We start from the raw sequence: 27,211 nt of genomic DNA, 5'->3' as shown, positions 1-27,211 counted from the left end.
TCTTCCTCAGGGGTGGGAAGAAAACAAAGGATTGAGATGAAAGCACTCTTTGATTTGTCCAAAAAGGATTTAGGCATTTAAAAATTCCATATGCTTTTATAACCTTTTGATTTATTTAGTCTTATGTTTCTTGGCATAGTTCAAACTTCCATAGCTGGTCTTCATAAGAGGTGTGTGTCTACATTAATAGAAGAAAGGAACATGTGGTAAAGAACTGCCACATTAATTTTCCATTTTGAATACTTTTTAAGAGGGCTGATAATGCTTTTTTTCTTCATTCAAGAACTTTTGAGATAAATTTTGCAATTTTTCAAAAGATTAAAATAGTGTCTTGGGTGCAAAGTTTGAATTATGTAATCAATAGTATCAAGTTTTCAGAACCTTAGGCAAAAACCTGCTTCTGGGGCCCAGCTATGACAGGGACAACAGTGACAACCTCAAACGTGGAGAGGAATCAGCTACCTTTGAATCTCCTAAGATCTTCATTGACCCAGGAGGTCAATCGCTGTCCTCAGTCACAAAGACTGAAGGAGATACCCTTTTCATTTTGACATTCTCCTTTGCCTCAGGTGAGATCTTTCAGGATTATCCCTGCCCTGTATTTGGGGAGGTGAAGAGGCCAGACATTTGACAGGAGGTTGTGAGACCGCGGAGACATGGATTATATTGTTCTAGTTTCTTCTGGTATGATGCTAACGTGAGGACCTTTCTGGAGATGGAGACAGTAACTCCCCCTTCTCCAAGGAGGAGAAATGCAGGTACAGTAAATATATTTCCACATGACTGCCAAGCCCTTTGTCTCTTTGAAATCTGCCAGTTTCAGCCCTTGCTTTAGGGATTTGCTGGCCATGGCTGCATTAGGTGACCCTTCCTTACTGCAGAACAGATCAGAGTTCACACCTGGTCCAACTTGAGTCAAATTCTTTTTCTCTTATAAATTTCAAATTGGTATTCAAAGTTGATAGAATTCAACTGGGAAAACCAGAGGTTGTCTGAATGTACTCCCAAATTGGAGTGTTGCTGGGCTTTTTCAGGATGTCAGTGTGAGGGTGAGAGCAGGTCAGGGCAATTTAAGGGCAAGCATTCTGAATTTGAATTCCACCTCTGCCACATACTCGATGTGTAACACTGGGAACTTTAATCCTCTCCAAGATTTAACTTTCAAGTGAAAAAAGATGCAGTTAAAGGTGCTTACCTTCATGGGATCGCAAAGAGTTGGACACGACTGAGCGACTTTGACTTTTCACTTTGCAGCACTGATTTGAAGCTCAAATGAGATAAATGATGTGAAATCAATGTTATCATGAGCAATGTTTTTCTGATGAAATTGAGTAAAGTAGAAAATATATCACTATATAGCACATAGTAAGGGTTAGTATTATTTTGTGAAATTCTGTCATATATATATATTCACATATATGTATGTGAAACTCTGCAATACACACACACACACACACAACACAAATGTGTGTGTGTGAATTGGATCAAGCTATAAAGTGTATTAAAGTGTTTTACTAAAGGTTGTAGTATTTTTTTTCTTACATTTGAAACCAGTGCTGCTTAACATATATGGTCCAGAGACATCTACATTAGAATCATTTGGATACCTGTTAAAAATGCAGATTCTTGAACTCCACTGCCAAGAATCAGAATTTCTGAGGGTATAGTTCAGGAATCTACATTTCAGCTACTTCTCCAGATAAGTCTCATACACACTGAAACTTGAGAATCAGTGCTTTAAACTTCCAGAAAGTATTCAAATGTTAGTTGTTATTATTATATAATTAAGTTCATTCCTGCCTTCAAAAACAACTGTACTCCATGACGGGCATAGAGGAGGAGGCAGTTAATCTGTTTTGAGTAGTGTAACATCTATCAACATAGTGCTCTGGCATTTTGGTTGATCTGATATGTTTTGTTGCATTTGACTTCTTGTTTACCAGACGACTAACTCTAAAGCTAGAACTCCCAACCTCTATACTGTACCTCAGAAATGTCACAGATGTTCCCAAGGTATTGATCCCCCCAGTTCTCAGAAACTTGAATTATAAGAAGCCTTCTATATTTACTCCAGTGTGTCGTTTTTGGAAGCACTAACAAAAGCACAGATGGTAAAAAATAAATAAATAAATTATAATTTATGGTCAAATGTAGATTAGAATTCATGTACACTAGAGCTACTACTCAAAATGTTGTTGATAGGCCAGAAGCACTTACTTCATGTGGAAGTTTGTTAGAAATGCAAAATCTACCTAGAGGGGTGGAATGGGGTGAGAGGTGGGAGGGAGGTTCAAGAAGAAGGGGACATGTGTATATCTACGGCTGATTCATGATTCAGAAACCAACACAATATTGTAAAGGAATTGCTCTTCAATTAAAAATAAATAACTTATTTTAAAATGCAGAATCACAGGCCCATCCCAGACCTACATTAAAGTTTGAGAAGCACTGTACTAGAGGAAACATGTAATCTGTTACCTAATTTTCAGCAACAACTTCATGCAAAGGTAACAATTTTCTGTAAAATAATAATTTAAAGTATACCCCCTACCCCATCAACAAAAATGCCGGTATTTTGTAGGTAGTGTTTGCTGGCTATAAAATCATTTGATCGTTATAGAGATGTTTGAAAACTTAAAAAGTAGAAAAACTTATCCACAATGAAATATGTATTCATGGAACTTCCCTGGTGGTCCAGTGGCTGGGAGACATCTTTGTGAACAGATTACTGCAATATGGTGTGATAAGTAACAGAAGAGCATTCAGACTGTGAATGAGGCAAGACTTCTGGGATCCTGGAACCTATTGGGTAAGAAGGGAGTTAACAAGATAAAATCCAAAGTAAGAATAAGGCAGTTTAGAAAACATTCTAGTCCAAAGGATCACTACAATAAAAGGCACAATAGTGAAAGATAATACTAAAAATTTACTGAAAATTTATTGAGCCAGGCATTGTGCTATTTATCATCTTCTTTCATCTTCACAACCCCATAAGGTTGGATTTGTCATAGGAATGATAAAGATGCCACTGGATGGCTTTAAGCAGGAGAGTAATGTAATTGTGTACTTTAAAGGTAAAGAATCACTCTAGGGAATTCCTTGACAGTCCAGTGGTTAGGACCACGTTTCCATTGCAGAGGGCATGGGTGCAATCCCTGGTCGGAAAACTAAAATTCTGCATGCTGTGCCAAAAAAAAAAATTAAAAATAAATAAATGGAAACATGTATAATATCATATGTGAAATGAATCGCCAGTCCAGGTTCGATGCATGATACAGGATGCTCGGGGTTGGTGCACTGGGGTGACCTAGAGGGATGGTATGGGGAGGTAGGTGGGAGGGGGGGTTCAGATGGGGAACACGTGTACACTTGTGGCGGATTCATGTTGATGTATGGCAAAACCAATACAATATTGTAAAGTAATTAGCCTCCAATTAAAATAAATAAATTTATATTAACAAATAAACAAAAGCAACCAGAGTTGCTATTAACCAGAAAAAAAAATAAAAAAATAAATGAAAGAGTCATTAAAGCTAAAAAACAACAACAAAGGATCACTCTGGCAGTATATAAAGTGTTTTTTTTTAAAGCCACTACATATAGGCTCTCTTGAAATACATATAATTAACATCATTCACCAAACCCAATTTCATAAGTGAGATCCCAGATTCCTGTTACCACTTAAAACCTAATTGTCCAATACCTTAACTCTTTTATTCTATTTCTTCTTTTTCTCTCTATTCTGTTGACTTTCTAGCAACATACAACACTCTGTAAGGAAATTGTTATTAGGTTTTGTAACATGGGCTCCCTCTGTTGACTGTGTACCAATAAAACAGCAACCATTCAATATCCAGCAGAAACAATTGCTTTGGATCTGTACAGTAATTCTTTTTTTTTTTGCTTTTAGGAAAATTAGAGGTCTTTGCCCCTAAATTATGTAACTTATAAAGCAATCAAGGGCATTTATGACCCAGTTATTGGGTCATTTACATTTTAACCAAAGAAATATTTTCATACTCACAGTCACCATTTTCATTGGCATTGTTCCATTTCTTCATCAAAAAGCCATTTACGCTCATTAAGTTGAACAGCTACTTGAATTTCATAATAAAATTATTCAGACTTCAATTTCCTATTATGCCCATAGTCACACAAATGAACTTTATTATTGCCACTTATCAGTAATAATCGCTCATTAGGAGTATCATTTCTATACAACCTCCAGATTGCCTAAGTCCATAACAGGTTGGCTCCCAACAGCTCCAAATGAATACCTGGCAGAGACCGCAGTAAGGGATTCACCATGTGGGCTTCCCCCGTTGGACTGTAGACAGAGTCATGCACTCATTTAACAAATACCTACTGGCACTTGCTCCAAGCCAGCTCTGTGCTTCAGAGACCTATTGTAACATCAACCCTGAACCCAAGATTCCCTTGGTCTGTTGAAGGAGATATTTGATATCTGAAGCAGCCTCTCTACCTTGTAGTAGAACTTACATGTAATTCCAGTGGTACTACATGCCATAAAAGCAGAAGGAGTTATTAATTATGATTGAGAAAATTCAGGATGCCTTGGAGAGGATGCCATTTGGCCTGAAAAGGACATAAGCGCCATGATAGCAGGATTATTTTCCTGTTTTGTTCAGTGTTTTATCTGAAGTTCCTACAAATATGACTGGCACATAATAAGTGCTTAATAAATAGCTATTGAATGAATGGGTTGATCTTGAAATCAATAAGAATTTTAATGACAAAAAAGCAAAGAAAAAGAATTTCCTTTTTGAAGAGGCTTCAAAGCCATGATTATTACCTTTAGTTTACTCTTGACTTTCCATTACTTTTAGGATAAAATACTGTCCCCTGTCCTCTTCTCCAGAGTTATATCCACGTATTCGATTCCAAGCCATTAGAGTCTGCAGATGTCTGGTGAGGAACTGGACAGTCTGTATTTTATCTATCTGTCCAAGAAATAAAAAATACAAAATATTTTAACTTGGTAAGAATCATTCGTGTACCAGTTATAATGTAACTTATTAATGAACATACTGATCCTGTGTATATGTGTTTCAAGTTGAAATCCACAGTTTCAAGAAATAGAAAATCCAATTAAAATTGGTTTAACCTAGTGAAAGGATTTATTGTCAAATGTAACTGAAAGCCAAGCAATAGGGCAGAGTTCAGAGTGGTTCAATCGGGGCTTTTCCTCAATTGCTCTTCAGCTGTTTCATCTCCAACCACTATGTATATAGCCTGTAATCCTTGCACTGACTTCTGTGGTGGACGCAGATTAGCAGCTAGCAGAAAGATTATGTGCTTTCTTGCTCACATACAAAGGAAGAGAGCATTGCTTCTTAAAACTATTAATAATGAGTAAAAGTTCCAGACTTGACTAAACCCCCCCACTGAACTGCTTTCTGTAGCCAGAAACTTCCAGGTTTGACTGATTTATGCCTGATCTACCAGGACGAATTGTTGTGTCAATTGTTATGAGGCTTAAGATTACTTGGCCTCTGTTGGTCAGAGCCCCTGTAGAACTGGAATTGGAATCAACGACACAAGGAAGAAGGAGTAGCGCCCAGAGGAAACTATGAGTGTGGTAAGAAAGGGAGAATAGCAGAAAGTGAAGAGGAACTAAAGATTAGATAGCATCACTGACTTCATGGACAAGAATTTGAGCAACTTCCGGAATTCAGTGGAGGTCAGAGGAGCCTGGCATGCTGTAGTCCATTAGGTTGCAGAAGTGGGACACGACTTAGAGGCTGAACAACGACAAAGGAAGGGAAGAGGGAAGGCTGATGCTGGATAGGCAACTGATGAACTTCTAACGTGTCGCCTTGTTGATTGGCAAATATGTATCAACTATTGCTGGAATTTTTATTGAGGTTATCTGAAATTTCTACTGGCTATAAAACTACAAACAGGCCTGAGCTTTTACCATTGCTCCATCACGTATTCAGCTCTCTCTCCCCAGAAAACCCTTTCACCCAGGAAACTCTTATCGACCTTGAAGAACTACTCTCCCCTGAAAAGGCTTTTCTGACTCTCCATCTGGTTCCGCACTGACACAAGGCTCTCATGGTCCCCTGGTTTTCCTCCAGGGCAGCAGTTGACATACTGAGATGTATTTGTTTCCATATCTGGCTCTCCCACAGGCAGGGTTCTCCCTGAGGATAATGTTATCAGATGCTTTGGCTGCAAATAATAGAAACCTAATGGGTGACTTTAACTCAGATGACTATTATATATACTACTGTGGGCAGGAATCCCTTAGAAGAAGTGGAGTAGCCATCATGGTCAACAAAAGAGTCCTAAATGCAGTACTTGGATGCAATCTCAAAAACAACAGACTGATCTCTGTTCATTTCCAAGGCAAACCATTCAATATCACGGTAATCCAAGCCTATGCCCCAACCAGTAATGCTGAAGAAGCTGAAGTTGAACGGTTCTATGAAGACCTACAAGACCTTTTAGAACTAACACCCAAAAAAGATGTCCTTTTCATTATAGGGGACTGGAATGCAAAAGCAGGAAGTCAAGAAACACCTGGAGTAACAGGCAAATTTGGCCTTGGAGTACAGAATGAAGCAGGGCAAAGGCTAATAGAGTTTTGCCAAGAGAATGCACTGGTCATAGCAAACACCCTCTTCGAACAACACAAGAGAAGATTTCTACACATGGACATCACCAGATGGTCAACACGGAAATCAGATTAATTATATTCTTTGCAGCCAAAGATGGAGAAGCTCTATACAGTCAGCAAAAACAAGACTGGGAATGGACTGTGGCTCAGATCATGAACTTCTTATTGCCAAATTCAGTCTTAAATTGAAGAAATTGGAGAAAACCACCAGACCATTCAGGTATGACCTAAATCAAATCCCTTATGATTATACAGTGGAAGTGAGAAATAGATTTAAGGGATTAGATCTGATAGAGAGAGTGCCTGAACCTATGGACTGAGGTTCGTGACATTGTACAGGAGACAGGGATCAAGACCATCCTCATGGAAAAGATGCAAAAAAACAAAATGGCTGTCTGGGGAGGCCTTACAAATAGCTGTGAAAAGAAGAGAAGCGAAAAGCAAAGGAGAAAAGGAAATATATAAGCATCTGAATGCGGAGTTCCAAAGAATAGCAAGGAGGGATAAGAAAGCCTTCCTCAGCAATCAATGCAAGGAAATAGAACAAAACAACAGAATGGGAAAGACTAGAGATCTCTTTAAGAAAATTAAAGACCAAGGGAACATTTCATGCAAAGATGGGCTCGATAAAGGACAGAAATGGTATGGACCTAACAGAAGCAGAAGATATTAAGAAGAGGTGGCAAGAATACACAGAAGAACCATACAAAAAAGAGCTTCCCGACCCAGATAATCATGATGGTGTGATCACTCACCTAGAACCAGACACTTTGGAATGTGAAGTCAAGTGGGCCTTAGAAAGCATCACTACGAACAAAGCTAGTGGAGGTGATGGAATTCCAGTTGAGCTATTTCAAATCCTAAAAGATGATGCTGTGAAAGTCCTACAGTCAGTATGTCAGCAAATATGGAAAACTCAGCAGTGGCCACAGGACTGGAAAATGTCAGTTTTCATTCCAATCCCAAAGAAAGTCAATGCCAAAGAATGCTCATACTACCTCAAAATTGCACTCATCTCACACACTAGTAAAGTAATGCTCAAAATTCTCAAAGCCAGGCTTCAGCAATACATGAACCGTGAACTTTCAGATGTTCAAGCTGGTTTTAGAAAAGGCAGAGGAACCAGAGATCAAATTGCCAACATCTGCTGGATCATTGAAAAAGCAAGAGAGTTCCAGAAAAACATCTATTTCTGCTTTATTGCCTATGCCAAAGCCTTTGGCTGTGTGGATCACAATAAACTGTGAAAAATTCTGAAAGAGATGGGAATACCAGACCACCTGATCTGCCTCTTGAGAAACCTGTATGCTGGTCAGGAAGCAACAGTTAGAACTGGACACAGAACAACAGACTGCTTCCAAATAGGAAAAGGAATATGTCAAGGTATATATTGTCACCTTGCTTATTTAACTTATATGCAGTGTACATCATGAGAAACGCTGGGCTGGAAGAAGCACAAGCTGGGATCAAGATTGCTGGGGGAAATATCAATAACCTCAGATATGCAGATGACACCACCCTTATGGCAGAAAGTGAAGAAGAACTAAAGAGCCTCTTGATGAAAGTGAAAGAGAAGAGTGAAAAAGTTGGCTTAAAGCTCAACATTCAGAAAACTAAGATCATGGCATCTGGTCCCATCACTTCATGGGAAATAGATGGGGAAACAGTGGAAACAGTGTCAGACTTTATTTGGGGGGGCTTCAAAATCACTGCAGATGGTGATTGCAGCCATGAAATTAAAAGACACTTAGTCCTTGGAAGGAAAGTTATGACCAACCTAGATAGCATATTAAAAAAGCAGAGATATTACTTTGCCAACAAAGGTCCATCTAGTCAAGGCTATGGTTTTTCCAGTGGTCATGTATGGATGTGAGAGTTGGACTGTGGAGAAAACTGAGCACCGAAGAATTGATGCTTTTGAACTGTGGTGTTGGAGAAGACTCTTGAGAGTCCCTTGGACTGCAAGGAGATCCAACCAGTGCATCCTAATGGAGATCAGTCCTGGGTGTTCATTGGAAAGACTGATGCTGAAGCTGAAACTCCAATACTTTGGCCACCTCATGCGAAGAGTTGACTCATTGGAAAAAGACCCTGATGCTGGGAGGGATTGGGGGCAGGAGGGGAAGGGGACAACAGAGGATGAGATGGCTGGATGGCATTACCGACTCAATCGACATGAGTTTGAGTGAACTCCAGGAGTTGGTGATGGACAGGGAGGCCTGGCATGCTGCGATTCATGGGGTTGCAAAGAGTTGAACATAACCGAGCGACTGAACTGAATTGAACTGAACGCAAACTGACTTAACCAATAAGAGAGTTTATTGTTTTTCAAAATGTTAAGTGTTTGGGTAGGGCAGGCTCCAGGATTGGTTGATATAGTGGTTCAACCGTCTCATCAAGAGCTCATCTTCTTTCCCTCTCTCTGCCATCTTCAGTGTTTAACTTCACCTTCAGGCTGCTAACAGGATGGCTAAAAACTTTCAGGCATCATATAATCCAGAGAAAGAAGAGGAAATTTCTATTTCTTTGGAATAAGGAAAACATATTCCAGAAACTCCTGTGAAGACTTTCCCTGACCTTCTCAGCCACCTCTACATCAGTCACTGGCGAGGGGAATAATGTTATCACAGAGTTTAAGTTAATCATCCAAGGCAGGGTGGAAACTGGTAAATGTTTATGTTAATTACTACACTACAGTAAAGTCTTGCTGTCACCCCTCATCCCCTGAACTCTGAGATTCTATGGCTCTGTGCATCTGACTTTGTGACTCCATTTTCCACCCCAGCCCAAAACTTACCAACATTGTCATATCCTAGACCATATCCTTGCCAATAAATACACCCTTCCATAATTTCACTTTGAAACATCTCACTCTCTGACTGTATTTCCAGCTCACTTTCTTTAATACTGCAACTCCAGCAATCTTTCAGCCCCACTCATATTCCACTAATGATTGACATATTCCACCAATGTTCCTACCACCTTTTCACCATCTTTCACCCACTTCATGTCCTCATTTCTCTTCCTACCCAGCTTAAATTTCATGGTCCATGATTATGACCACTCCCTTGTATATACTATCAACACCCTTGCCCCACTTCATTTGATGATATTTTTTTGGTAAGGTTACAACCCTGCCCATACCCTACTCAGCTTATTCTGTGCACCAAGACCTTTTTGTGTGGCTGGAGAAAAACACATGACATTGCACATTAGTCTTTCAGTTCAGTTCACTTGCTCAGTTGTGTCCGACTCTTTGTGACCCATGAACCGCAACCTGTCAGGCTTCCCTGTCCATCACCAACTCCCAGAGCTTGCTCAAACTCAAGTCCATCGAGTCTGTGATGCCATCCAACCATCTCATCCTCTGTCATCCCCTTCTCTTTCCACCTCCAATCTTTCCCAGCATCAGGGTCTTTTCCAATGAGTCAGTTCTTCACATCAGGTGGCCAAAATATTGGAGCTTCAGCTTCAACATCAGTCCTTCCAATGAACACCCAGGACTGATCTCCTTTAGGATTGACTAGTTTGATCTCCTTGCAGTCCAAGGGACTCTCAAGTGTCTTCTCCAACACCGCAGTTCAAAAGCATCAATTCTTTGGTGCTCAGTTTTCTTCACAGTCCAACTCTCACATCCATATGTGACTAGTGGAAAAGCCATAGCTTTGACTAGATGGACCTTTGTTGGCAAGGTAATGTCTCTGCTTTTTAATATGTTATCTAGGTTGGTCATAGCTTTTCTTCCAAAGAGCAAGTATCTTTTAATTTCATGGCTGCAGTCACCATCTGCAGTGATTTTGGAGCCCAAGAAAATAAAGTCTGTCTGTTTCTATTGTTTCCCCATCTATTTGCTGTGAAGTGATGGGACTGGATGCCATAATCTTAGTTTTTTGAATGTTGAGCTTTACTTAACCGTTAGTCTTACTTTACTCTTAATGGATTTTTACTGCTGAACAGTAAAGCTGCTCAGCAATCACAATACATTTCATTAGTCTGTTTTGTCTTTCATTCTCCTAGGTGATCCTCCATCTCTGAAAACCTACAACACCTCCTTTCATGTGTCAAATGTAATTGCCTACTCTGCTTCTTATTTTACTAAGAAAACAAAGGTGACTAGAAGAGAACTTCCTTAGATTCTTAACACCACATCTAGCCATCCAGCTGCATCTGTGCCGATAACTTCTGCTTTCTCTGTTAATGTGCATTCACAGTCTATGAAACTAATGGACCCATTCCTCTTCTTATGCCATAGATCCAAATCCATTCTCACTTGCTCAAGGATATTGCCCCAGCAATTGTCCCATTTTCTGTCTGGCATCACCAATATTTTTTCCTACTAAGTCAGTGGTTCTCAGCCATGGGTTATTTTTGCTCATTCCCCTCCCTCATCTCTCAGGCAACATTTGGCAATGTCTAGAGTCCCTTATGGCTATCACAGCTGGGGAGACTGGGGAATGCATAGAGTGGATATACTGCCAGGGATATTATGTTCAGAATCCTATAATGCAAAAGACAGCCCTCCACAACAAAAAGTTATTCAGCCCAAAATGTCAGTAGTGCCAAAGTTGGGAAACTCTAAACTAGATCATTCCTATAAGCACACACGCATAAATTCTGATATTTCTCTCATATTAAATCCCTAAACTCCCCTTCCAACTTCAACTCTGTTGTTATTTTATTGTAGAAGTCCTCAAATATCTTATCTAATCTCGCTGTGCCACTTTCTTTCCTCTAAATCTCACTTAAACTTTTCCAGTCTGGTTCTGCCCCATCAGAGCCAGACATTCCAACAGAATTTCTCTTGTTAAGTTCAACAGTCAATTCTCAGTAGCACATAATTGAGTTGATCACTCTATTTTCCTAGAAACACTGCCTTCATTTGATTCTTAAAATCTATCCTCTCCTGGTTTTCTTTCTAATTTTAATAATTCTTCCTGTCTTCTCTTCTGATTTCTTATGTCCTGACCTTAGCCCAGAACTCAGTACTTGGACCTTTTTCTTGTATATGCTCACTTCCTTGCTGACTTCATGTAGCTTCAAATAATCATCTACAATGCCAATGAATCCTAAATTTTTATCTCTAGCCTGAGCCTCTTGTCTGAAATCCAGAGCCATATATCCAGTTGCTTATTCATCATCTCCACCCGAATATTTAAATGCACATAAGGCTTGGCATGTCCAGTGGTCATGTATGGATGCGAGAGTTGGACTGTGAAGAAAGCTGAGCACCGAAGAATTGATGCTTTTGAACTGTGGTGTTGGAGAAGACTCTTGAGAGTCCCTTGGACTACAAGGAGATCCAACCAGTCCATCCTAAAGGAGATCAGTCCTGGGTGTTCTTTGGAAGGACTGATGCTAAAGCTGAAACTCCAGTACTTTGGCCACCTCATGCGAAGAGTTGACTCATTGGAAAAGACTCTGATGCTGGGAGGGATTGGGGGCAGGAAAAGAAGGGGATGACAGAGGATGGGATGGCTGGATGGCATCACCGACTCAATGGACATGAGTTTGGGTGAACTCTGGGAGTTGGTGATGGACAGGGAGGGCTGGCATGCTGCGATTCATGGGGTCGCAAAGAGTCGGACACAACTGAGTGACTGAACTAAACTGAACTGAGATAAAAGTGAAACAATAAAGGCCTTTTTGTTGTTCCTGGATCATACCAAACACTCCAGCCTCAGAGCTTTTGTACTTGCTCTTTTTTCTATCTAGCATGATCTCATTTTTTGTGAAAATGCAAGGTCTTTGCTCAATAGTCACCTTCCTAGAGAGGCCTTTCCTGATCTTGCTATCTCACTGATTCTTCCTGCCCTCCTTCCTTTCTCTATTTTTCTTCCTGACTTTTAACACCTTCTAAAACTCTATATATTCCACATATTTATTTGTCCATCTCTCCCTAATAGAATGTAAGCTCCATGACAGCATGTCTGTCTTGTTTACAGTTGTATCCGTAGTGCCTAGAGCAATGCTTCAAACATAGTAGCTTCTCCATACTTATTTGTGGAAAGAATGATCCAGCCCAGTAACCACTACTGGGAGGGACCGTATGACTTTAATCCATGGTGCCCAGGAGAGGCACACAATCAGTTCAGTTCCGTTCAGTCACTCAGTCGTGTCCGACTCTTTACGATCCCATGAATCGCAGCACACCAGGCCTCCCTGTCCATCACCAGCTCCCGGAGTTCACTCAGACTCACGTCCATCGAGTCAGTGATGCCATCCAGCCATCTCATCCTCTGTCGTCCCCTTCTCCTCCTGCCCCCAATCCCTCCCAGCATCAGAGTCTTTTCCAATGAGTCAACTCTTCGCATGAGATGGCCAAAGTACTGGAGTTTCAGCTTTAGCATCATTCCTTCCAAAGAAATCCCAGGGCTGATATCCTTCAGAATGGACTGGTTGGATCTCCTTGCAGTCCAAGGGACTCTCAAGAGTCTTCTCCAACACCACAGTTCAAAAGCATCAATTCTTTGGCGCTCAGCTTTCTTCACAGTCCAACTCTCACATCCATACATGACCACAGGAAAAACCATAGCTTTGACTAGACAAACCTTTGTTGGCAAAGTAATGTTTCTGCTTTTGAATATGCTATCCAGGTTGGTCATAACTTTCCTTCCAAGGAGTAAGCGTCTTTTAATTTCATGGCTGCAGTCACAATCTGCAGTGATTTTGGAGCCCCCAAAAATAAAGTCTGACACTGTTTCCACTGTTTCTCCATCTATTTCCCATGAAGTGATGGGACCAGATGCCATGATCTTCGTTTTCTGGATGTTGAGAGGCACACAATAGGAACTAGTAAAATAAAGGAATCTTCATTATTGTTTTCAACAGTTGTGCCTGTCGTGTGTTTCAGTGTTTTCTTGATTCTGATGGATAAAGTTTCTCCTTGTCTACACTTTTCCAATATTCCTGTGGGGACACAGAGATTTCTCTGGGCACTCTTTTTAAGTCCCTTGGTATCTGGGAGTCTTTCTATTCCTTTTCTCCTCTTCCTGAAGCTTTTAACCCATGACTGTGTACCCCAGCCAAGCCCTGGGCATATATGACACCATCACTCCTTTGGGTTCCACTCCTGGAACACCTGCACCTTCCACCTAATTTTGGGTGCCTGACACCTTTGTTAAAGATGATATTGACTCTTTTGTGTCCCTATATATTTAGGATAGGGTCCAGAACATACTAGGCACTCTATTATTGGTACTTGGACTAAGCCTTTGCCTATTTATACTTTTACTTACTGCCATTCAATAAACCTCATTCTCTCTGTATTACAACATAGTCACCATAATACCTTAGTAAATGTATCAGTAAACATATTTCTGTGGTGTTGTGATTAAGAGCATAGTTTTGGAACCCAATATACTGAGTCCTGGCTCTGTAACTTGCTGGTTATAAAATTTGGGGAAAACAAAGATATTTAACTTCTGTAGCTTCTCTTTCTCTACTGCTAAAATGGAAATAATAATGCCAAAAAAAGTTATGGTGAAGATTAAATTCAATACTGTATACTAAGCCCTAGCACTCTGGAACAAAGTAGTTCAATGAGTGATAACAGTAATATTCTGTAGTGTGTGATAATAATAATAGTACAACTATGAGTATCTTGAGGATCAGGGACTATATTTTTAGCATCTAGAACGTATAGACCTTGTGAAGGATGCAGATGGTGAGAGATGGGGCTGTTGATGCCAGTTGGGGCCACATTATGAAGGGTTAAGCCTTTATTCTTTAGATAATGAAGAATAATCAAAGAGTTGTATAACACCTTAAAGCAAAGAGCAAGTTAAAGGATGATATTTGTGAGTACCAAATGAGGACAGCCAGGAGAGCTGCATGGGGCCATGTTAACAACTCATTGAACTTTATGGTGACTGACATCAGTAATGCACTCAGGCTATAGTTACATGATGTCAGCCTTCAGATGAAAACGGAAAACTTCAGTCAAACATCTGGTTGTTTAGTCTACTCAACATCAAAGACCTGGCTGTTCTGAAACTTTCAGATGTTTGGCTGAATGGTTTAGTTTTCATCTTCATCTAAGGGGCCTGGTAGACACAATCACTATGATTTTTGTCAGCTTTAGGCTTGAGGGTTCTTTTTTTTTTAATTATAAAAACATTTTTATGGTAACATAAAAGGATTTTTTTAAAAAGAAAAACAAAACCTCCCTAATTCTACCATGCTAAAACAACTGGTTTTATTTTTGTATATTCCCTTTATAGCATATAAAGTTTATATTGCTTACCCACAGTGAACATACATTTGTGTCCTTTTCTTTGCACTTAGTGTTATATTGTAATGTTTAATGTTAATATAATTCATGTTGGAAAATAATTACTATATAATATTATCAATTCAATAAACTAGACATCTACTGAATTTTAACATCTTGAGACTGTTGGAAATTTTTGTTGTTTCTAATTTTTCATTAAAATGTATAACTTTTTTGTTTATTAAATTTTTTCCCTCTAAAAAATTTCATAGGATAATCAGTTAAAGGTCAAAGTGTTTTTATGACTCACTATATATTTATATATTCCAAAGGAATTTTATTAATTTATGTTGATAACAATAATGTATGAGTTCTCTATTTTACCATAATCTTATTAACATTGATATTATAATTCCAATGCTTTTAATTTTGGTTAATTGAACCAGTTCTAACATAATAGCATATAAGTAATATATTATATATGTACTGTATATGTAACACATATGTTTTATATATGTGTGTATTATAATCTATATTTGTCCTTATCTCTTCTTCTTTCCCAAAACATCAATAAAAAGAGAAAAAATGATTTTTTTAAAGGTCTCAACTCATAGGTTAAAAAAATACATGTCAGTGGGCACATTTTTAGAAGTGGGGAAAGTTAACAGAGTTGAGAAATTTGAAATATGCTGACAGGTGAATCTAGTGGGAAGCTATGGAAATGAATAATATTAATAATAATATCTTACAACATTTCTTATTAAATATCAGGCATTGTTCTAAGCATTATATATATATGTGTGTGTGTGTGTGTGTGTGTGTATGTATAAAATCATTTAATTCTCACAACATCCTTTGAGGTATATAATATTATTTTTACCATTTTACAAAAGAAGAAAATGAAGTATGAGGTCAAATAATTTGTCCAGGGTCATGTAGCCAAATAAATTTCAAGCCCAAGCTATCTAGGTTCAAAGTTTATTCCCTTGACTACACATTGTACTGCCTCTTGATAAAGCCTCAGTAATTTGAAGCAGAGAACCATAGAAGGCAGGGATGAGGTATAGAAATTGATTGAAAGTCTGTGAAAAGAGAACTTAGACTTGCAGGTCCCTTCCCCAAATAAATAAATCAACCTCGTATATCTCCCTACCCTGGCAGGAGACCAGACATTTGATCAAAACAAAAAGTGAGCCCTAGAGGCCAAAGCACAGATAAATTAGGTCCTGGTAGCTGGAGAGAAGGGCCAAGTGAAAACAGGAAAGTTAAATGAATGTCTACTTACTGAATGGTGAGGCCTTTGGCCCCCATGTCCTGTTCAGCTTAGAGTACTTGGGTAGTCAGGCAGTCACACCTGCCTCTCTTACCCAAGAGAAGGGACTAGAGAATCTGACCAGCTTCAGAGAAAAGAACTACAAATACTGATATTTGGGCATCCCCAGCAAACCGGTCAAGTAACCTGTTACTCTACAGTGAAGCCACCAATCAACGAATTCCATCTATTTACACAGAGCTTCCAATTGACTTTATGGTAACTTACTGTTAAATATGAAGAGCTGCAAAATTTCACCAAATATTTCAAAAGAGATTCCACAATGAGAGACGACAAAAGAAACAAGCAGAAAATTAAACACACAGGAAATAAATTAGGAAACAGAAGAAAAATTTGAAATGATTATTAATATGAGAAGAAGACGACAGAGGATGTGATGGTTGAATGGCATCACCGACTCAATGAACGTGAGTTTAAGTAAACTCCAGCAGTTGGTGATGGACAGGGAGGCCTGGCATGCTGCAGTCCATGGGGTTACAAAGAGTCAGACACGAATGAGCAACTGAACAGAACTGAACTGAATTGATATTTAGATCAAAATAGACATTGCATTCATGAAACAAGACTAGGATGCTTTCTTTAAAAAAAAAAAAAAAAAAAGAATAATAAAAGACTAAGAACTCATGAAAATTAAACACATGATAGCAGAAAGAATTAACAAAATGTTTGGAAATTAAAGAAATAGAACAAAAAGAGTTTGACAACAGAAGAGATAAGGAAACTGAAAAAAAAAAAAAAAAAAATCAGATCTAACATTCAAACAATGTGAGTTTCAAAAAGAAAAAGAAAGAAAAGAAAAGAAGGAAAGAAAAATTATTAAGGAAAGAACACACACACAAAACTTCCCAGGCTAAAGAATACATATTTCCAGTTTATAAAGGCTTATCAAGGGTGGAGCACAATGGATTTAAGAAACAAAAACTATGTCAAGTGTCATCATTAAGAAACTTCAGAACACTAGGAGATTAAAAAAAAGTATGCTCAGGCTCCCAGGGGAAAATAATGTTATCATATAAGGGATTGACAGAGTATTGAAATAACATTAAATTTCTCAACAACAAACACTACAAACTAGAATATGAAATGCTGCTGCTGCTGCTAAGTCGCTTCAGTCATGTCCAACTTTGTGCGACCCCAGAGACGGCAGCCCACCGGGCTCCCCGCCCACCCCCGCCCGGGATTCTCCAGGCAAGAACACTGGAGTGCGTTGCCATTTCCTTCTCCAGTGCATGAAAGTGAAAAGTGAAAGTGAAATCTCTCAGTCCTGCCCGACTCTTAGCAACCCCATGGACTACAGCCTACCAGGCTCCTCCGCCCATGGGATTTTCCAGGCAAGAGTACTGGAGTGGGGTGCCATTGCCTTCTCCGAGAATATGAAATAGCAATGCCTTAAAATTTCTGTAAGAAAATTATTTTCAACCAAGAATTCTTTATCCAGAGAACTACCAATCAATTGTGAAGGTAAAATTAAGACATATTGAGACTTGCAAAGTCTTTTTAAAAAATTACTTCCCATACTTTTTCCAGGAGGCTACTACAGGATATATGCCACCAAAATGAGGGAGTTAAAAAAGAGAGAAACATGGGATTGGTAAAATAGGAGATAGAACAAAGGAGAGAGGCAAAGAGAATCCACATGATGATTATAAAAAGGAATCATAGAACTGAGAGAGTAGCACTGACATAGGTTCATGTGTGCATGCTCAGTCATATCTGCTTCTTTGTGACCCCATAGACTGTGGCCCACCAAGCTCCTCTGTCCAGGGAATTTTCCATGCAGGAATACTGAAGAGGGCTGCCATTTCCTACTCCAGGGGATCTTCCCAACCCAGAGATCAAACTTGTGTCTCTTGCCTTGGCAGGAAAATTCTTTACCACTAGTGCCATCTGAGAAGCCATATGTAAAATAGAGAGCTGAAAGGAAGCTACTGCATAGCACAGAGCTCAGTTCTCTGTGATGAACTAGAGGGATGGGCAGAGGGAGTGGGAGAGAGCCTCAAGAGGCAGGAGAACATATGTATGTGCTATGCTGTGCTCAGTTGTATCCAACTCTTTTCGACCCCATGGACTATAGTCTGCCAGGCTCCTCTGACCATGGGATTTCCCAGGCAACTACTGGAGTGGGTTGCCATTTCCTTCTCCAGAGGATCTTCCTGACTCAGGGATCGAACCCACGTCTTTTGCATCACTTGCATTGGCAGGCAGATTCTTTACCACTGCACCACCTGGAAAGCCTGAATATATACAGTTAGTTCAGTCGCTCAGTCATGCCAGACTCTTTGCAAACCCATGGACTGCAGTATGCCAGGCTTCTCTATCCATCACCAATACCCACAGCTTGCTCAAACTCATGTCCATAGAGTCTGTGATGCCATCCAACCATCTCTTCTTCTGTCATCCCCTTCTCTTCCTGCCTTCAATCTTTCCCAGCATCAGGGTCTTTTCCAAGTCAGTTCTTCACATCAGGTGGCCAAAGTATTGGAGCTTCAGCTTCAGCATCAGTCCTTCCAATGAATATTCAGGACTGATCTCCTTTAGGATTGACTGGCTTGATCCCCTTGCAGTCCAAGGGACTCTCAAGAGTCTTCTCCAACACCACAGTTCAAAAGCATCAATTCTTCAGCACTCAGCCTTCTTTATAATCCAACTCTCACATCCATGCATGACTACTGGAAAAGCCATAGCTTTGACTAGATGGACCTTTGTCAGCAAGGTGATGTCTCTGCTTTTTAATATGCTGTCTAGGTTGGTCATAACTTTTCTTCCAAGCAGTAAGCATCTTTTAATTTCATGGCTGCAATCACCATCTGCAGTGATTTTGAAGCCCAAAAAATAAGGTCTGCCACTGTTTCCATTGTTTCCCCATCTATTTGCCATGAAGTGATGAGACCAGATGCCATGATCTTCGTTTTCTGAATGTTGAGTTTTAAGCCAACTTTTTCACTCTCCTCTTTCACTTTCATCAAGAGCCTCTTTAGTTCTTCTTCACTTTCTGCCATAAGGGTGGTGTCATCTGCATATCTGAGGTTATTGATATTTCTCCTGGCAATCTTGAATCCAGCTTGTGCTTCATCCAGCGTAGTGTTTCTGCATATAAGTTAAATGAGCAGGGTGGCAATATACAGCCTTGACGTATTCCTTTCCTGATTTGGAACCAGTCTGTTGTTCCATGTCCAGTTCTAATTGTTGCTTCCTGACTTGCATACAGATTTCTCAGGAGGCAGGTAAGGTGGTCTAGTATTCCCATCTCTTAAAGAGTTTTCCATAGTTTGTTGTGATCCACACAGCCAAAGGCTTTGGAGTAGTCAATAAAGCAAAAGTAGATGTTTTTCTGAAACTCTTGCTTTTTCAGTGATCCAACAAATGTTGGCAATTTGATCTCTGGTTCCTCTGCCTTTTCTAAAACCAGCTTGAACATCTGGAAGTTCATGGTTCACATATTGTTGAAGCCTGGCTTGGAGAATTTTGAGCATTACTTTGCTAGCGTGTGATATGAGTGCAATTGCGTGGTAGTTTGAACATTCTTTGGCATTGCCTTTCTTTGGGATTGGAATGAAAACTGACCTTTTCGAGTCCTGTGGCCACTGCTGAGTTTTCCAAATTTGCTGGCATATGGAGTACAGCACTTTAACAACATCATCTTTTAGGATTTAAAATAGCTTAACTGGAATTCCATCACCTCCACTAGCTTTGTTCGTAGTGGTGCTTTCTAAGGCCCACTTGACCTCGCATTCCAGAATGAAGATGAGTGATCCCACCATCATGGTTATCTGGGTCATGAAGATCTTTTTTGTATAATTCTTCTATGTTTTCTTGCCACCTCTTCTTAATATCTTCTGCTTCTGTTAGGTCCATACCATTTCTGTCCTTTATTGTGCTCATCTTTGCATGAAATGTTCCCTTGGTATTATAAGTATGTTCCCTTGGTATTATATTATTCCCTTGGTTCCCTTGTTCCCTTGATAATATATGTACAACATCATATTCATGATGTCATACAGCAGAAACTAACATAACACTGCAAAGCAATTACATTCCAATAAAAAAGTGGGGGATCATAGGATGACCACTGTTTAGCATGTACAAAAATTGAAAAAGAATGAAGGGCTCCAGGACTTATGTCTTCAGGAAAATAAATGGAACAGATAAATTATCTGATATACTTGATAATGTAGAAACTAATGGTACAGAGAACTAAACAAATGAAAAAACTATTAATATCTCCAGTGAGGAAAGTATGTACAAGACAGGAAATATAGTACACTTAGCTTAGCAGTAGGACTTCCCTGGTGGCTCAGACGGTAAAGCATCTGCCTACAATGCAGGAGACCTGGCGTCAATCCCTGAGTTGGGAAGATCTCCTGGAGAAGGAAATAGCAACCCACTCCAGTATTCTTGCCTGGAAAATCCCATGGACAGAGGAGCCTAGTAGGCTATAGTCCATGGGGTCACAAAGAGTCAGACACGACTGAGCGACTTCACTTTCACTTAGCTTAGCAGTAGCCAATACTTACAATAATTCAAAAACTGAATTTTGATTTAGTCAAAAGTTATATATTAACTATATAAGGGAGAGGAAAATAGACGTCTAGGGTGATAGAAGAGATGAATACTCATCTTCCACAATAGGGTTTTGAAAGAAAATGCCTAAAGCTGATAAATCAAAAAGAATCAGTATAAGTTGAATTTCCTAAAGTTTTTTTTTTTTTTTATCATGTGTGTATGTGCTGACTGCAAGTTACTTAACAAATATTTACCTATGTGTCTGGTGTCTTGCTGGGCACTGAAGATAAATAAATAAGCAGAATAAAAGCTTTACCCTTAAAGAAATAGCTCAGAGCACAGGTGAGGGAAAAGATAAATAACCAAGTAGCTATTAAATAGATTAAAAGTGCTATAATAGAGAAATATGGTGGGCATTATGGGAGAAGAAAGGAGGGCATTGCTAGCTTTGCCTTGGGAGAGGTGTACCTGAGCTGCTTCACAGAGGAGGAAAAGGGAAGGGAGAGCTTTTCAGGCAAATGGAATTGATGTGAAAAGAGTTGGAGGTGCCAGCAAATTTCCTTTGTCATGTCTGTTAATGCTAGAAGGTAGGATGTGTAGAATCTGAACTTCCTCAATTTTGTTCAGTTTTATTTGGGTCAGGTCAAGTTTAGGGGCAATGTTCTGTGGACATTTTCAAATCTCAGAAAGGTACCTGCTATTAAAATCCAGCTGATGCCCTGTCTTTAAGGTAGAAAGAAAGCACATAGCTATAGATGGCACAGTGTCATAAGTAGGAAGGCCAGGAAAACAATAAAGTGTTCAAAGTTTTTTGGTACATATATCCTCTTACAGTCTCTGTGTCCAATTTGCCCTGTGTGCAAGACCACTGAATTGTAAACAGAGTTTCTGACTTTCCAAATATGCTTTCATCCAAGCCTCTCCAAGCAAAACTGGCAACATTTAATCATCTTTCAAAATATTATGCCTGTTGGTAAATAGACATTAGCTATGAGAATAAGCACTAGTCCACATGTTCCTTGGTTCCCTTTTCTCCATCCTCACTATAATCATCCTAGTTCAGGTGTTGATATCAGACATGGCACCTGATTCCTGACTCCCTTTTCTTTGCCTCCAGCCTCTTCCATTCAGTCCATTTCTCCTTGACACCAGATTAACTCTTTCTGAAACACAGACCTAATCATGGCATTCCTTTGATTTAAAAAAAGAACAAGAAAGAAAAGCAATCCTAATGTCTCCCCATAGCCTACAAGATCAAGTCCAGACTCTTCTGTCTAGCTTTCAGGCCTCCTATTACCTGGCCATAAACTACATTTCCAGCACCCTCTTCTATCATTCTTCTTTCATCATCTCCCTCTACTTCCTACCACACAAACACACACACATGCACAATGTTCATTCTCTAAATTTCCCTAAACTTCTCTGAAGTCCTATTCTTAGAACATGGTAAACTTTCATGCCATCAAATATCAGCATGTGTTTTTCTCTCTTAAATGTCCTTTGGCATAGGAATCTTCTTATCTTAAGGCCTAGTTCAAATGTCTCTACTTATGGTTAACAGCATGATGTCTGATTCACCAGGATCTAACCCAGGATTACTAAATGTGTGACTTGAACAAGTTACCTAAGCTCTCTTTGCTTTAGAAATAAAAGTGGAAAATAATAGTACCTGCTTCACAGGGTGAGATATAAATAGCACATGTAAAACACCTAGAACAATGGCAGGTACATAGTTTGAGCTCAATGAACATTCAGTTCAGTTCAGTTCAGTTCAGTCGCTCAGTCATGTCCAACTCTTTGAGACCCCATGAATCGCAGCACGCCAGGCCTCCCTGTCCATCACCATCTCCCAGAGTTCACTCAAACTCACGTCCATCGAGTCAGTGATGCCATCCAGCCATCTCATCCTCTGTCGTCCCCTTTTCCTCCTGCCCCCAATCCCTCCCAGCATCAGAGTCTTTTCCAATGAGTCAACTCTTCACATGAGGTGGCCAAAGTACTGGACTTTCAGCTTTAGCATCATTCCTTCCAAAGAACACCCAGGACTGATCTTTAGAATGGACTGGTTGGATCTCCTTGTAGTCCAAGGGACTCTCAAGAGTCTTCTCCAACACCATAGTTCAAAAGCATCAATTCTTTGGCGCTCAGCTTTCTTCACAGTCCAACTCTCACATCCATACATGACCACTGGAAAAACCATAGCCTTGACTAGACGGACCTTTGTTGGCAAAGTGATGCAGATGCTGATTACAGCCATGAAATTAAAAGACGCTTACTCCTTGGAAGGAAAGTTATGACCAACCTAGATGGCATATTAAAAAGCAGAGACATTACTTTGCCAACAAAGGTCCATCTAGTCAATGAATGTTAGCTCCAGTTTAAATAATAATAAATGAATAATTAATCAACAAAATTAAATGTCCTCTTTTCTAAGAAACTTTATTCATTTATCCAAGGAAAACTGATCATTTCTTCAATTTCCCCCAAGGAAAATTAATCATAAGCAATTCATATTGCCTGTGACATTTACTTTCACATCTCTTCTACTTTATACAATATCAGTCATATAGAATATATTCAAAATGATTTTTAAAAAAGTAATATTAACTTCTGAAGTTTTTAAAAATATTGTTTCAAAGCTGTTAGGTATGGATTCATAACCTGGATCAGCCACCTACTACTAATGTGATCTTGTGTGTGTGCTCAGTCGCTTCAGTTGTGTCCAACTCTTTATGACCCTATGGACTGTAGCCCACCAGGCTCCTCTGTCCATGGGATTCTCCAGGCAAGAATATAGGAGTGGGTTGCCATGCTCTCCTCCAGGGGATCTTCCTGACCCAGGGACTGAACTCACATCTCCTGCATTGCAAGTGGGTTCTTTACCCACTGAGCCACTTTGGAAGCCCAATGTGATCTTGGGCAAGTGACAAAACCTCAGTTTCTATGTGTATAAAAGGAAGAAAAACATCATTTATCTGACAGAGGATTCAATGTTAATTTTCCTTCAGAGGTTTCCCAGGGTCTGTAGACAAAGCATAAAACTTTCAGCTAGGTACACAAGTCTCTCCAGTATCTGGCCTTTGTCTACCTTTCCAGCTTTATCTGCCACACTCTTCCTTGTACTTGCTACTTCAATGATTCTAAAATGCTTGCATTTCAGGTTTGTCCAGGTTTTTGCATTTTGGTACATACTGTTCATTCTGCCTGAAGTGTCCTTCCCTTCCCTTCTGCTTACCTAGTTCTTCATCTTTCAAAACTCATTGAAATAATTATTGAATACCTAACAATATATGTTCTGTGTTCCTCTGGTCATTCTACAGATGTCTAAATGCCATTTGGTGTAGTCCAACTGCATCCAAACTGAAAATCAGAGCTATTGAGACTCTTAGAGTTCACCTAACCTAACCCAACACTGCCCAAGCTGAAGAAGTAGTACTAGAGAGAAGAGACTGACTCAAGGTCATGGAGATCTCAGTTATTTACTGCTGTGTAACAGTAATTATCCCAGAGTTCAGCAGCCTAGATAACAACCATTTTATTATTTCTCATAATTTTGTGAGTCAGGAATCCAGTCAGAGCTAAGATAGTTGCTTTTTCTTCTCCACATGGAATCAAGTGAGATGACTCAGTGATATTCTTTAGGCTTCACTCAATGCCTTGAACCTTGGCTTCATTTGGCCCCCTCTTACCTTCCAGAAAAGGCTTCCCTGGTAGATTAGCTGGAAAGAATCTGCCTGCAATGCAGAAGACCCCGGTTCAATTCCTGGGTCAGGAAGATCCCCTGGAGAGGAAAGAGGCTACCCACTCCAGTATTCTTGAGCTTCTTTGGTGGCTCAGCTGGTAAAGAATTTGCCTGCATTGCAGTAGACCTGGGTTCAATCCCTGGGTTGGGAAGATCCCCTGAAGAAGGGAAAGGCTATGCACTCCAGTATTCTGGCCTGGAGAATTCCATGGGGTTACAAAGAGTCAGACATTCACTTTCACTTTCCCTTTCAGATAGTTTCAATGTGATCTCTTTGCTAGAATACATGCTAAGTCACTTCAGCTGTGTCTGACTCTTTGAGACCCCTATGGCCCGATGGTCTCCTCTGTCCAGGGGCTTCTCTAGCCTGGAGTGGGTTGACTTTTCCTTCTCCAGGGGATCTTCCCTACCCAGGGATTGAAACAGAGTCTCCTGCGGCTCCTGCATTACAGGCAGATTCTTTACCACTGAGCCACCAGGGAAGCCCAAATAATAAAGGCCTCTCATACATGCTAAGTCAGTTCAGTCAAGAGTACATGGAATGTTAGGGCTCAAAGAGAACATGTTCCCAGAAGACAGGAAGTGGGAATTACCAGTCAGGAAGTGGGAATTACCAGTCTCTTAAGACCTGGGCTTGGAAACTAGCACAGTGTCACTTCCGAAGTATCTTCTTGGTCAAAACAATCATAGAGCCCATCTAGATTCCAGGGGAGGACACACAGACCCTGTCTGTCACTGGGAGGAGGATCAAAGAATTTACAGCCATCTTTAATCTGTTACCATCTGCCCTCTGGCCACAACTTATTTACATTCTTCCCACAGCACAATACATTCACCTCCTCAAAGGACCTGCCCCTCCAAACTCAGCCGTTTATAGCGTCAGACTCAGGGTCAACGTCCATGATCTCATCATCTGAATAAGTTCCAGGCGTGGATGAATATCCTCAGATGTAGTTCCTAGGGTGCAGTTTCTTTAGCATTGTGCTTTTCCATTGAAGATCTCTGAAACGAAAAAGTTACCTTCCCCATATACACCCAACTATTGATTACAATGGTGAGCAGGCATAAAGTAACTGCTGTAGACAGTCTGTTCAAAAGAGGGTGGTGGTTTTGGTGGTAGAAGGAATAGAAGTACAAAGCAGTCACTGGTGCTTAGAAATTCTGAAATCTAGCCAAACATTTGATGCCAGTTCTTTAATTAAGGCCTACTTCTTCTCCCTGGGAATGAGTCTCTGTGACTTTTGGTTCTGCCCTCTGAGTCACCCTTCTTTTTCCACAAGAAATAGCCCATTTTTATAGTTGAATAGTTTTTTCAGCCTGCTCTCTGCCTATAGTAGACTGGGAGTCCAAAGACCTCTTTTCATTTCATACTGTCTCTGTCAGTTTCAGGCCAAGCTAACGTAATCCTTTTAAAATTTGGGGGATTTCCTGTGTATCGAATTATACTCTACTCCATTATCCAAAACACACACACACAAATCTTTCAGATAGTATTTCTCGACCTTGGTCCCCCTGTGAACCTGCTGTGGAATGACACCCTTAAGACTCTTAGAAACCCTACTGTTTAACACAGAGTATCCATAAGGCACAGCATTGAGATCCTCAGAAAAAATTTGTTTCCACTAAGAATAACTTTGAAAGCATCTATGAGACACTGCCTTAAATCTTTCTGACCTACATTGTTGGTGAGAATGTAAATTGGTGCAGCCATATGGAAAACAGTATTGAGTTTCCTCAAAAAAAATAAAAATAGAACTATAATATGATCCAGCTAGTCTACTTCTGGGTATATATCCAAAGAATGTGATAACAGTAATTAGAAAATATATACATACCCCTATGTTCACCATAGCATTATATACAAGAGCTAAGATATGGAAACAACGTAAGTGCCCATCAACAGATGAATGGGTAAAGAAGATGTGGTGTGTGTGTGTATACATACACACAGACACACACACACACAGATGCATGCACACAGAAAAATACTACTCAGCCAGAAGAAGACAAAACCTGCCATTTGCCATAACATGGGTGAATCTTGAGGGTATTAGGCCAAGTGAAATAAGTTAGAGAAAGACAAATACTTTACGATTTCATTCATATGTGGAGTATAACAAAATAAAACTAAACAAAAACAAACACATAGGTACAGAGAACAAAGCAGTGGTTTCCAGAGAGGAAGGGGGTGGGAGGGTGAAATGAGTAAAAGGGATCAACTGTACGGTGCTAAATGGAAACTAAACTTTTGATAAGCATGCTGTAGTGCATATAGAAGTTGAAATATAATGTTGTGCACATGACTGTTATAAACCGATGTTACCTCAACTAAAACATATCTTTCTGAAGTCTTAACAAAAGATCCTACAGTTGCATCTTTGACTTGTTTTTACCTGGTGATGTCATTTTGTCGGCAACACCTTAGATTTGATCTGTACCATGAGGCCATTCTTTACCTTTGAGACTCTTGTGCTGCTTGGAAATACTATCCTGGGTCCTTCTTTAGTTTACTTCTCTCTTCTAATATTTAATTATAAATAGCTACAAGACGCCAGTTGACACTTTGGACTTTCTGTCTATAAACTCCCCAACTAGATCCTCAAGTTCATTAGGTACCTTTCTATTTTCCACGTTGCCATAGGTAACCTTGTTTTCAAAACTTCCTCTGGCTTCCAATAACAATTTCTTGACTGTTCTGAAAGTGATCTCCAACACCTCCTCCAGATCTTTCTAGCTTTCACTAACAGACTCCTCAAGGTCCTTCAAGTCCCTACCCATTTC

At 39.8% G+C, this 27,211-nt stretch overlaps 1 long non-coding RNA gene across 2 annotated transcripts; it reads right to left on the bottom strand.

Moving 5' to 3' along the window:
- LOC138986121 (uncharacterized) lies at positions 1-27,152 on the bottom strand. 2 transcript variants are annotated; one of them, XR_011463017.1, is made up of 5 exons: positions 27,047-27,152; positions 4,814-4,961; positions 1,987-2,802; positions 1,196-1,318; positions 1-178 (listed from the first exon to the last, which is right to left on the bottom strand). It is a non-coding gene; the product is annotated as an uncharacterized lncRNA (long non-coding RNA). The 2 variants fall into 2 exon arrangements; XR_011463016.1 differs by having other exon boundaries at positions 26,887-27,135.
- Between the last annotated feature and the right edge of the window lie 59 nt (positions 27,153-27,211).

The sequence above is a fragment of the Bos mutus genome, chromosome 3 (assembly GCF_027580195.1).
Source record: "Bos mutus isolate GX-2022 chromosome 3, NWIPB_WYAK_1.1, whole genome shotgun sequence".
In the NCBI taxonomy this organism is placed as follows: Eukaryota; Metazoa; Chordata; class Mammalia; order Artiodactyla; family Bovidae; genus Bos; species Bos mutus.
This window is presented reverse-complemented; position numbering and strand designations above follow the sequence as displayed.